Below are 13,213 nucleotides of genomic sequence, written 5' to 3'. Positions count from 1 at the left end.
AACAATTCATAATAAAAGCTATCCTAAAAGCAGATTCTAAATCACATTCCCTGAGTTAACGTTGCCCCTTTTACAGGAATTTTAGAAGTTTGTTTGACCATGTAGTGTATGTGTATTACATGCAAGTGTCAGACTATTATTTGGAATATGTTGCGATTCCAGTTTGGAGCAAGACATTAGGCAATTAGAAATCGAACCAGCAATCTTTTGGTTCCAGGTGTTTTATGTGGTCAAGAGTATTTATGAACCGTCGCCAGTCTAATTAGGCACGAAATTGCCTTCATTGGATTATTCTAAAGCGAAATTGTGATTTCCTGTTTCGTATACATCTTACTGTGCTTAGGAAAGCAGAACCAGTTTCTCATGAGCGGCAGAACAGCTAACTTTCATTCTTACTTTGTCAACTCCAGACTAATTTTGCTACAGCCCCCAGATATATTGAAACTTTATTCTTTGTGTAGATAATATTATTAAAGTGCAAACAAAGAAAAATCGGCTATAAGGGGTCTTTACAAATACGATTTGGTGAACCAGTTATTATTCTAAGTTAGTTAAGCGGAATTGCTGCGTTATGTTACTAACACAGTATTAAGACATGCTTTGAATTTATCATTCTTTCGTTTATGCATCATTTCAGCTGTTAATCAAATGGTGGTCCTTAAACTGTATTTAGTCTGAGAACGCTAAAAACTTTAAACTCTTATGAACTCTACACTAAACACTGTTCGAAAAATAAGACAGAACTATCTGATTAATTTCTGTGTTGATTATAGCACTAGATTCAGCAGTTTAATCTTTTATACAACAGTACAGTATATTTTATAATAACCATTTCAGTACACTACTTTACTTTATATGATCAGTGTTGTTACACTCAAAGTTATTTATCAAAATCGCAAGATAATTTGTTTTTAAGTAAACAATTTTCTTTAGTATTTTTATTTTCATTAAGGAGGTCTTTCACGTTATAAGTAAACTTAGGTTAGAGAGTCTCAGGGAACCACAGAAAGGGGGACGTCTAAAAGGGGGCAGGTAAAACACAGTAAGGTAGTTGTAGAAACGATCGGTATTGTAGTCTTTAATTGTCGTAGCTGTTTTGGGAAAGAACCAGAGCTCCAAGCCCTAATAGAAAGCATTGAAGCTCAAATAGTTATAGGTATAGAAAGCTGGCTAAAGCCCGAAATAAGTTCATCCGAAATTTTTTCAAACTAACAGAGTTCAGAAAGGATAGTTAAATACAGTTGGTGGTGGAGTATTTATTGCTGTTAGAAGTAGTTTACCTTGTAGTGAAATTGAAGTAGATAGTTCCTGCGAAATAGTATGGGTAGATGGTATACTTGACAATCGGACTAAACTATTAATTGGATCATTTTACCGACCACCAGACTCAGAAGATATAGTTGCTGAACAGTTCAAAGAAAACTTGAGTCTAATTTCAAATAGGTACTCCAATCATACAACTATAGTCGGTGGTGACTTCAGTCTACCCTCGATATGCAGGAAAAATTATATCTTTAAAGCCGTCGGCAGGTATAAAACGTCATCCGAAATTATACTTAATGCTTTCTCATAAAATTATTTTGAACAATTAGCTCATGAGCCCACTCGAAGCGTAAATGGTTGCGAAAGCATACTTAACCTTTTAGCAACAAATAATCCAGGACAAATAGTGAGTATCTGGACAACAAGGCAGTTGCTGCTAGACTGAATTCCGTAACATCCACAACGATCAAAAAGAAACGCAAAGTACATATATTTTTAAAAAAGCTGATAAAATGCTCTTAACACCTTTTTAAGAGACAGTCGTCACTCCTTCCGATCTGATCATGTAAGCGTAGAAAAGATGTGGAATGATTTCAGACAGATAGTATCGATGGAAATTGAGAGATATATACAACATAAAATAGTAAGTGGTGGTACTGATCCCCTATGGTACACAAAACGGGTCAGATCGCTGTTGCAGAAGCAACGGGAAAAGCATGCCAAATGTAAGAGAACGCAAAATCCCCAAGATTGGCAAAGTTTTTCGGAAGTTCGAAATACAGCGCGTACTTCAATGCGAGATGCTCTTAATAACTTCCACAACGAAACTGTGTCTCGGAATCTGGCAGAAAACGCGAAGAGATTCTCGTCATACATGAAGCACACCAGTGGCAAGACCCAATCAATATCTTCACTGCGCGATAACAACTGATGACAGTCCCACTAAAGCAGAGTTATTAAAAACGGTTTTCCGAAACTAATTCACCAAAGAAGACGAAGTAAATATTCCTGAATTCCAATCAAGAATAACTGCCAAGATGAGAAACATAGAAGAAGATACCCTCGGTGTAGCAAAGCAGCTTAAATCACTTAAAAAAGGCAAGGCCTCTGGTCCACACCGTACACCAGTCAGGTTGCTTTCAAAGAATGCTGATACAATAACTCCATATTTAGCAGTTATATACAACCGCTCGCTCACAGAAATATCCGTACCTGAAGACTGGAAAATTGGTCAAGTCACACCAATACCCAAAAAGGGAAGTAGGAGTAATCCGCTGATTTACAGGCCCATATCACTAACGTGATTTGCAGTAGGGTTTTGGAACATATTCTAGGTTAGAACATCATGAAGTACCTGGAAGAAGCCCGCCCAGTTAGCGGTGCGGTCTAACGCACTGCTTTCCAGGCGGGAAGGCGTGCCGGACCCCGGCACGAGTCCTCCCGCGGATTAGTGTCGAGGTCCGGTGTGCCAGTCATTTTGTGGATGGTTTTTAAGGGGGTTTTCCATCATCTATCTCGGCGAATGCGGGCTGGTTCCTCTTATTCCGCCTCAGTTACACTATGTCGGCGATTGCTGCTCAAACACTATCTCCACGTACGCGTACATCGTAATTACTCTACCACGCAAACATTTGGGGTTATCGTCTGGTGTGTGACGTGGGGGGGGGGGGGGGGGGAGGGGTGTCTACTGGGGGCCGAACCGCACAATAACCCTGGGTCCGGCGTGGGGCGGCGGTGGGATGAGTGGACTGCTGTAGCCTGTTGTGGGGTTGTGAACCACTGAGGGCTACGGCTGGGATGCAGCCTCTCCGTTGTTTCTAGGTCCCCAGTTCAATATAATACAGTACAATACCTGGAAGAAAACGATTCATTGACACAAAGTCAGCACGAATTCAGAAAATATCGTTCTTGTGAAACACAACTAGAACTTTATACTCATGACGTAATGAGTGCTATCGACAGGGGATGTCGAATTGATTCCATATTTTTAGATTTCCAGAAGGCTTTCGACACCGTTTCCCACAAGCGTCCTCTAATCAAACTGCGTGCCTGTGGAATATCGCCTCAGTTGTGCGACTGGATTCGTGGTATCCTGTCAGAAAGGTCACTGTTCGTAGAAATAGACGGAATGTCATCGAGTAAAACAGAAGTAATATCCGGCGTTCCCCAAGGAACTGTTATAGGCCCTCTGTTGTTCCTGATCTATATTAATGGCATAGGAGACAATCTGAGTAGCCATCTTAGATTGTTTACAGATGATGCTGTAATTTACCGTCTTGTAAAGTTATCAGATTACCAAAACGAATTGCAAAATGATTTAGATAAGATATCTGTATGGTGTGAAAAGTGGTAATTCACCTTGATTAATGAAAAGTGTGAAGTTATTTACATGAGTACTAAAAGAAATCCACTAAATTCCGATCAAGCGATGAGTCACACAAATCTGAAGGCTGTAAATTCAACTATATACTGAGGGATTACAATTATAAAGAACCTAATTTGGAATGTTCGCATAGATAATGTTGTGAGTACAGCAAACCAAAGACTGCTATTCATTGGCAGAACATTTAGAAGGTGCAGCAGGTCTACTAAAGAGACTGCTTACACCACGCTTATCCGCCCTATTCTGGACTATAGGTGTGCGGTGTATGATGTGCATCAGGAGGACTGACGGATGACATCGAAAAAGTTTAAAGAAGGGCAGCTCGTTTTGTATTATCGCGAAATAGGTGAGATAGTGCCACAGGCATGATATGTGATTTGGAATGGCAATCATTAAAGGAAAGGCGTTTTTCGCTGCGACCATGACATTTCAATCACAAGTTTTCTCCTACGACTGCGAAAACATTCTTTTGGCCCCACTTACATAGGGACTAATGATCATCACGATAAAATAAATGCAATCAGTGGTTCGCACAGAAAAATTTTAGTGCTCGTTTTTCCCGCGCTCCCTTCGAGAGTGGAATGGTAGAGAGACAGCTTGAAGGTGGTTCATTGAACCCTCTGCCAGGCACTTTATTGTGAATAGTAGGGTAGTCATGTAGATGTAGATGTAGAAGATCAGAAAAACTGTAATTTCCAGAAAACTATAAATTTAATTTTCCACAAATAACATTTAGAGTTTATGCAAAATAATTTTCAAAATATTTTACTTGATTAAGTGTACAAAATTAAGATTCTTTATAAGTTTAGAATACTGAGATCCATTTTCACTCGGAGAGGACCATGTCTAGAAATAAGCCTTCGGAAAATGAACTTCCTTGAATCAGTATATAGTAGGAACAAATTATTATTTCTAAATGCACACACAAAAATTTACAGTTTCACCCTGTTACAACAATTCGAAATGAACTTGTTAACCATTTGCTGTAGGTGATGTGTGTGGTGATGGGAGTGGTGACTACAAAACCTATGTACTAGCAGTCATGGATCTTTGAGTTTTTGAGCTTAATAAATTCCTAATGGCGTCGATTTATGTATATAATATAGCCCAATTGTAAATTCAGTGATACTGTAAAATAGCAGTCTCCATCTAAAGCTATTTGGGCACTCTTCTTTGTTCCACTTAACAACAGTGCACCAAGTCCTTTCACCTTTTCGCCTTGCTTCCTTTCTATGCAGTTTGAGATGGGAATTACTACCCCTTTTACTTTTCAACTTTGTAAATTTAATGCCCTCAGCATGAACCTGTTTTTATGTCGACAATATTTCTTTTAAAACATTTATCTTATTCAGCACTAAATTGTTTTCAAACATTGTTATACAAAAATCTTTTACAAATTCATCTTATTACTCTGTAGACATCAATGTTCTTACAGCAACTTTGTTTAAAGCTATTGACTTTCACAGAAAAGCCATAAAACTTACAATGGAGTATTATAAGCTGGTTGTAAGGAAATGTTTTTTATTTAGAAAGTTACATACGCATCAGGGCAGTTGTGTTGCATATGCTCATGTTTCCATGACGTTTCTCAGTAGGTAATCATCATTAAAACACTAACAGGAAACTACAGCTCTGTAATCATTAACTACAAATCTCTTTCATAATAACATTTTTATGCATCACACATAGCATTTATCAACATTGTTTGAAAAACACTTGAAATTTACTCAGAAAATTCACTAAAACTTTTCATTTATTTTATACTAAAATCATCATATTTACTTATTTTCTTATAAATTTTATTTTAAAATGACTGGAAAACGTAATTTTAATAAATAAACTTATTTACATACAGCACACATATTTTAAATAAAATCAGAAGTTTATGTTCCGCTACATACATATATGATGACAGTCAGTTTTCTATTTTGGGATATAAAAACCAATATTTTCGTTGCATGGCACTTTTCTGCCTCTTGACAAGAGTTTGGCAGTCCATTTGTCGTATGTCTTTCTTATCACATTTCACCGACTCGCTGCTGCCCCTTATATAAACAAATTAGGCAGTCCATTCTTTGCCATGTGATTTCATCTTCCACTTCATACTACCTTGGCTGCAAAAAACATTGCTTTGCAGACCACTATCTGACACTAAGGGCTTCTTTGCATATTCCCTGTACATACGTATTTTGGAATCTGAAACTTTTGTAAATGTTGGAATTTTGCTTTATAACATAACACAATAATTATATAATCATCATCATCATCATTAAGTAATACTCACTTCTATTCAGTTCTAGTTCCATATTTTTTCAGGTCAACTATATTTCTGACCCCAAATGGGTTTTATTTCTTGTGTGTTTTAATGAGAACTAATTCGCCTAAAGTGAATTTTACTGCTTTTAATTTTTCATTATGTCTTATAGCTCCAGATTCTGCTTGCCTTTTTATCAGTTCCTTTACCAGTTCCTTTTATGTGTCCAGACTTATTTCATTGTTGGTTGGAAATTCAAGTATTTCTTCGATTAAGCTTTTACTTATGTAGCCTAACATTATTTCTACAGTTGTGAAACCAGTGGATTCCTGTTTCAATGTATTCGTGATTACTTCAAAATATGAGATAAATTTGCCCTAAGTTCTATGACTTATGTGACAGTAAGTTCTACATAATTTTGCCAATTCTTTCAAATAACGTCCTATAGGATTGCTAGACAGGTAGTATACCGATCTGTATGATACTTGTACCCACATTTTCTCCATGCCCTCTAACCATATTTTAGCAATAAATCGACGTTCATTGTCCGACAGTACTGTTTTTGATGTTCTTATTTCGTTAAAGTATTCTAACATTTTTCTAAACACTGCTTTCGCTATAGTTATTCTTATAAAATTCTATTAATACCCACATAATTCGAGGAAAGCTTTTAATTGTGTCCATCTTTCGGGGGACGACATTTTTCAATGGCTTTGAACTGCTCATGTTCCTTTTCTATTCCAGAAGTCATAATGACATGGCCTAAGAATTTTCTTTCCTCACTAATTCAAACTTTTTAAATTTCAAAGTCATAACCACGTTTTGTAGAGCAATGAATACTTGTTCTAATAATTCACAATGATCTTTCTATTGCTGCGTAGCTGTTAATGAAACGTCTACGTAAATTGTGAGTTTTTTACTTAAGACTCTTCCGAATACCCAGTGTAACGCACGTATAAACACAGAAACCTACGTGTTTAAATCGACAGTTATCAATTTGTAATTATAACACCTGCCAGCAAAGAGAAAAGCGGTAAATTTTCTAGAGTGAGCATCAAGGATGATTTGGCAGAACGCTACTGTCAGATTCAGACTGGTTGAATATCTAACATTATACAATCTTCGCAGCATTTCGTCCAACGATTCTGGCCGATCTGTTTCCCTTTTCACAATTTTGTTCACTGTCCTGGTGTCAATGATTATTCTCACTCCTCTATCGTTTTTGCTGATAATAATCAATGGATTATTGTATTCACTGTTACTACATTCCATGATTCCCCATTCAATCACTTTGTCAATTCCTTCTTGAACGGCTCGTTTTTTCGCTAACGGTGCTGAATATGGGCAAACAATAGAAGACTCATGTGGTAGGATTTTCATATGGTTTTCGAAATTCTTCGCCCTTCCAGGTTTATCGGAAAAGACTGTACAGTTTTGTTCGAGAATTTGTAACATTTAGTCTCTTTGAACTGGATCTAAATCAGTTATTTCACTGACAAGTCTCCTAAATTCTTATAGCATTTGGAAACCTTCGAATACTTCAGATAATCCATCATTTTCAGTACCGGTACCTGTTTCTAACATCATGGAGGTAAGTTACTGTTCCACCATTAGGCAGTTATAGGTTATGATGTTCATTTCTATATTTTCTTCATCATGTGACTTCTTTCTTCTTCTGATTGCGAATTATTTCACGATAGCCATTCGTTGCTGATTACTGAAATTTTCATCCGCTGTTTTTTTTCTTTGCATCCATAATGTCTTTTGGATCCTGGATAAAAATAAGGTCTACTTTACATCTTTCATAATCTGGTGGTGTTACATTTCCTTTATAAATGTACTCTTCTTGTTTCATGTTTAGATTTGGCAGATTTTCACACGGAGTAAGTGCTGCCTTTTGTACTAACATTACTGTAGAACTGAGTTTTTCATAAATTTCTTCTTCTCCTATTTTTGAGGCACGTATCTCGTCGCTCTCTTCACCTTCATGTGAGTCAGACTCTTCAAAGTCGCTTTCTGGTTTCAACATAAAAACTGTTTCTAATGTTGCCGTAAACTCCATATCAGCGCTGGTTTCGCAATTCATGCATAGTTGAATGCATTCTATTGTAATTAGATCTTCCTTTTATTCTGGAGCAGTAACATGTTTTCGTTTATGAACAGTTTTTTATCCGAACTGTCTTCTTTATCTTATCTTATGACGCCATCTCGTTCTTCGGATTGATTGTAATTCTTAACAACTTCTTCAGCATCTTATTTTCTTCAGAATGATTATTCTACAATACTCATTATTTCATCTTCTGCCCAACGCTTGTCCAAGGCTTTGTTATTTTCCCTAACCACTGCAGTTCGCGATCTTTGCACGGCGTTATTTAATTGACGACAAAACCTTTGCCCCTTGTCGGTAGCACACGAACTCCACGCGGCACATTTTAATAATCTCTCACTTTCCATTTCACCTATTGCTTCCCCAAAATTTTCGGTCGTTTTTCGCCATTACGTTGCCTTAAATTGTTATAGGGATAATCCATCTCTAAACGCCATTCGTCAATTCCGAGTAACTCTTCTTTGATTCCTTTAATATTTGTTTAGTGTCGTTACTGTCGTTAGTCTTAAATTCCTTTACTACGAGCGAAAAATTTCCCACTCGCCCCTGTGACGTCACACACAGCCTGCACAGCTACTGACACTGGTGTTTCCGCTTTTGATCGCTACTGGCGGTTTTCACTTGCTGGCGAAGAGCTCTTGTTCTTAGCCGACCATGATTCATGCTTCTGACCATCTGTTGCGGCGGTCGCATTGTCTCGCACCTTATTAGCACGGTACTGGAGTGCTTTAAAATTTCTGTCTGTTCTCAGCATTATTCCTAAGTCCGCCAGGCCCCTAACATTCGTGGATCTTAGTTTTCTGCTTCACATTTGTAGAATCATTACGCCATACATTTCCCTTAGTGCGATTATTTGACGTAAGCCTGCCTCTGTCTCTTCCCTTTTGAAGCATTTATACTCTGTACTTGTTATTATCATGTTCGTGATTGTTGTGTCTGTGGTTCCTATTGTATTCGTTCTGCCGGAAATTATGATTTTCACGCCACTTGTTTTCGTCGATCATTCTTCCTAAGAGCGATGAAAAGGATTTGTGGTTGCTACCCACATAACTTTTTTAATCTTCCGGTAACTTTTTCCAAACTTCTCAAATTATTTCGGAACGCGACCTTCGATTCAATAAATAAGTCAGTTTCCTATACCATGACTCACAGAATTGTTTCATGGTCATTTAACCTTTTCCTTCCAACATCTTCACGATAATAAATTCTCTCCAAGGACAGTTCCGTATTTGTTCGGACCATTATTAATCGTAAAACTTGTGTCTAAACTTACCGAATGACGTTTCTTCAGTGCTTAGCTTGATACCCCATCGTTTAGCAGCGCTATTAACAGTATTTACTTTTTCCTGATCCATGAGATTATTAGGAAACAGTTTTTCAGAGATTTTTATAAAATCTCCTGATTATAGCCCACAGTTCTTTCGGTATGGGTCGAATTTTTCTTCACTCTCTAAAACTTTATTGTAGGCAATCCTGTCTACTACGTATGTAGTTGCAGTGTTGGTTTTCTTTTCAAGATAACGGAATTTTCCGTGAATACCCGAATTTTGTCTGTTACGCTTTTCATAACATTCTTTCATTTAATAATTTCTCAGATTCGTGAGCAATAGTTCTCATTTGCCTCCAGAAATTGCCATTCCTAAACCCGAAATTTTGTCCTGGACTTTAGTTACTACATAGGATGACATTTTTTTAAATTTTCTATATTTCCACATCAAATCTTTCTTTAATATTATTGATTTTTTTCCTGCATGCTATTAAAATTTTTATTTAGGTAGTCAGTCTCTATTTTCATGTTTTTCATTTCATTAGTTATGATACCTGATTTGTAGTATACATTTTCGAGGTTCTGGTTAATTTTATCTCCTTGTTTGTTCATATGTTTATCTTGTGGTTTAAATTGGTCATTTATATTACCAGTTTGTTTTTTAAGGAGTTCATTCATAGTACTTCCGTGTGCTTGATGTTGGCTATTCATATCACTAGCTTGTGCTACTAAACTTTGCAGTACTCCATACATGTCTATGTATATGTGAATGTTTTGTTCTGGACTGTTTTCTTCAATTGATTTTGCTTCCTCCTAATCTGAAGTTTCTTTCATGATCTGTGACGAGTTCAGTATATCAAAATATTTACTCCGATATTCAGTATGTCGTCCATACGCTTGCGCCTGTAAAATAGATTTCTCTGTCTACCTGTTAACATACCTACTTTCTGATGATGCTTCTGCCCCCGCTTCTTGTTGTTGTAACTCCCTGTTCTGTTCTGAATGTTTTGCCTGCCTTTTCTTTTCCATATTTAAATACTGTTGGAACCACACGTACCAATTTAATTTCCTGCTCTATTTTCTTCCTGATTACTGTATTAGGTTTGTGTCACTGGACACTTTCTATCACTACTGCGTTTGTACTGTGGTCAGTATCTTCTTATTAAATGTGCCATGTAATGATAGTTATCATTGATGGATGCGTTGAATAAACATATAGAAAATACCCACTAAAACCCACTGTCAAGGGACAAATATAGCATTTAACTCTTTTAGAGTATTCTGGGAACCGTCACAGAAAACACTCATGTGTAACATTAAAGCGTCCTCTAAAAGTGAGCTCCTGCTGGAGTATTTGGATCAGTACCTTCTCTAAGAATTCCTATAAAGCATATTACCAAAGTAACTTCTAGATCTTAGGCTTCATAAATTAACGTTACCCACAATGGATACAAGTATCAGACTACTACTTCCTGTCCTGAAGGGATTCCAGTATAGGGCAATATCAGGAATCGAACCAGTAATCTTTTAGTTACAGACTTTTTATGTGGTCAAGACTATATGTGGACGGTCAGCAGCCTAATTAGGCACGAAGTTACCTTCACTGGGTTATTCTAAAATATAATTGTGAGTTTCTATTTTGCATATACTGTGCCTTAATGTACTTAGGAAAGTAGAATCTGTTTCTCATGTACAGGACAACTACTAACCTTTACTGTGACTATGACAGATCCAGAGGAATTATACTACAGCACCCAGGTACATTAACACTTCCTCTGTTCTTTGTGTAAATAATATTATTCAAGTGCAGCAAAGCAAATCTCTACAACTAAGATTTGACCAACAAGTTATTATTATTAGTTAGTTAAGGCAAATTTACATTATTATCATAGTAACACAATATTAACACATACTTAGAATTTATTATTCTCAGTAATTAATCTAATGGCGGCCCTTAAACTGTACTTCATTAAACACTGTTCCAAAAATAAGAAAAATCTAACTGATTAATTTAGATTTTCCTTATAGTACCGAATTTAAGCAGTTTAATCTTTTTTACAACAGTATAGCATATTTTACTGTAACTATTTCAGTATACTATTGTACTTTATGTTATCAGAATATGCTACACTCAAAGTTATTTATCAAAATAGCAAGATCATTTACTTATAAATAGTTTTCTTTGCTATTTTTGTTTCACTAAGCAGTCTTTCCTTCAATTCATAACTAACGTGTGGCGTTCGGCAACAGTTTAAATTCCATAAAATTACAAATTAAATTCAACAAAAAAATCGTTTTCTGATTATACAAAAAATTTCAAGATATTTTACTAGATTAAGTTTGCAGAAATATAGTTCTGCATCATTTCAGAATACTAAGAAGCATTTTCACTATGATAGCCACACTGGGTAGCCACTCGGTCTGGGGCGCTTTGTCACTGGTGCGCGTGGCTCTCCCCCATCGGAGGTTCGAGTCCTCCCTCGGGCATGGTTATGTGTTTGACCAAGCGAGGTGGCCTAGTGGCTAGCATATTGAACTCCCATTGGGGAGGAAGACGGTTCAATACCGCGTCCGGCCATCATGATTTAGGTTTACTGTGATTTCCCTAAATCGCTTCGGGCAAATATCCGGATGGTTCTTTTGAAAGGGCATGGCTGACCTCCTTCCCCATCCTTCCCTAATCCGATGAGAATGATGACCTCGCAGTTTGGTCTCCTCCCCAAAACAACCCAACCCTTAGTAGGATAAGACCCTTTCTTGGTATATATCAAGGGAAAATGATCCAAGATGCTACTCCAGGCAGGTGTAAAATGAAAGTGCGCAATAGCGAATACTGAATGCGAAAATGAAGATTTGGCTGTGTCTGACCACCTCCTGAAGAAGATCTTAGGATCTCTTAATAGTAATATTATTTCCTCCTTCTTATTCTTTAACATAAATATTACAACATAAACATAAATGAATGATTAAGGGAACTGGTAACTACAAAATGATAAATGTCGTTTCAGCTTATACATTCACTGTAGATTAAAAAACCATTTATACATCACGAATGTTTATATACCAATATCCAATGGACATAAAGAGATACAAATGAATTTCCTAACTAGTATTACCGATAAATTGCCCAAATCAGACCTTTTTACTGTTATGCGATCTTATATAAATAACATGAGATCACAAACATCAGTTAGGTACAAATACTAGAAGACACTACTTTCAAAGATGATCTACAGTAGTGTGCAACCTCAGTGGAAATAAAGTTACGTGGTCACAGCTATTTAGATTTATAGCCCTAATAAGCCGAAGCGATTAGCAATATCACCGTTTGTACTGCGTCCAGTGCATCGGAGTGATGATTCTCGTACACGTCTGCAACGACGGAAGAGCTCCAGCCATAAAATATTTTAAAAAACTCATTCAGACACTATGATGGCAGAAGGCGGTCCTCTGACTAGCACAATCTAATACTGTTTTCTCCTCTCTGTGTTCTACAGACGAGAAACGCCAACTCCCAGCTCCAAGGACGAAATTCAGATAACGTCTCAGCGTGAGTATAGACAGAAGAAGTGCTCTCAATCACTGTATGCTGCGTACTTAACGATGACTCCCTACCTGGAGGCCAAGTCCAGAATCGTTTACGTTCGCAACAGTACAATGAATAACCGTTCACTAACTATAAAATCTCCTAGGAGCAGAGACAGCAAGTCCGTCTGTACCAACAAAATGTGATACTGAGCGACCGTCAAACACAGGCTTCCCAGAAAAGCTCGGCCCCCGTCCCTCGCAACTGCAGAAGGAGAATCATATTCTTGAAACCATGGAATATTCTCCTTCTCTACAGATTATTCCGAACGACAACCAACCATATTTCAGTCTTTTGTCGTCCAGCGTGTTAAGTTTCCGAGGAAATATCTATTCCTGTTAATTTTCGCTACA

This window comes from Schistocerca nitens, chromosome 3, assembly GCF_023898315.1.
Source record: "Schistocerca nitens isolate TAMUIC-IGC-003100 chromosome 3, iqSchNite1.1, whole genome shotgun sequence".
NCBI classification, from domain to species: domain Eukaryota; kingdom Metazoa; phylum Arthropoda; class Insecta; order Orthoptera; family Acrididae; genus Schistocerca; species Schistocerca nitens.
Note: the sequence above shows the minus strand (reverse complement) of the source record.